This window comes from Orycteropus afer, unplaced genomic scaffold (genome assembly GCF_000298275.1).
Source record: "Orycteropus afer afer isolate SDZICR_OR568_19922 unplaced genomic scaffold, OryAfe1.0 scaffold00280, whole genome shotgun sequence".
Lineage (NCBI taxonomy): Eukaryota > Metazoa > Chordata > Mammalia > Tubulidentata > Orycteropodidae > Orycteropus > Orycteropus afer.
The window spans coordinates 3,783,453-3,784,501 of record NW_006921867.1 but is presented as its reverse complement, the minus strand read 5'-3'; positions in this window follow the sequence as shown (position 1 = coordinate 3,784,501).

Below are 1,049 nucleotides of genomic sequence, written 5' to 3'. Positions count from 1 at the left end.
TGAGGAAAGGAAGGACACTGAAATGTGCACATAAGACCACTAACACCAAACACCAGGCTACAGATACACAGATAAATGTATAGACAAGTGATAAAATCAGTTAGGGGTCGGCAAACAGGAATAAATTCTAGACGGAGGATAGATTTGCTTGAAGATAATCTTACATATGCACTTTTGCTACAAAATTAGCCACTCACATTACAGAAGCAACAGTAGACAGAGTTGGAGTAACCTTTCAGAGACAACCACACACCTTGAGAGAGAGAATCACCAGACCTGCCGACTCTTGACCATAGTCTTGGGGGACACCAAACTAAATTGGCACAACAAAGTATAATGTTCTTGTTCCAAAACCTACATTGGTGAGTAGCAACTGTGTTCTCAAAAGCTTCTGAGCAGGCATCTAAGATGTAACTACTGGTCTCCTTTCCTCTGAAGCAAAGAAGAGTGAAGAAAATTAAAGGTATCTTGAAAAAATTAGTCCAAGGATACAATGGACCCTGAGACCAGAACTAGATGGTGTCTGGCTACCAATGCCAACCACTCAGAAAGGGGTCAAACCTGGAGATCCTGGTTACAGTGAGAGGAAAAATATGGAACAAAATCCCAAAGCACAAAAATGACCAAAACTGGTTGGAGATTGCCTGGTAGAACCCCCAAGACTATAGCCCCAAGTTACCCTTTGACCCTAGAATTGGACTTACTCCCATGGATTGGCTCTCAGCCCAACAGTAGAAAGACCTACATGCATAAAACCTATTACAAGGCTACACACACCCCCACACACTCCAGGGAGATAAACACCTTAGAGCAATCGGTCATGGAGCACCAGAGGGACAGCATTCACATAGAGGGAAAGCTGAACAGAAAGTCAAGAAAGTCACAGGGAGGAAGCAGTCATAGGGATGGGAGGCAGGAGAATTTATTATGGTCAGGGATGGTAATCAGGGCATGAAATCAAATGTACAAGAACTGTTGAATGTAAAACAAATTTTGCTCTGTAAATTTGCATGCAAAGCAAAATCAAATTCAAAAAATAAATAAATAAT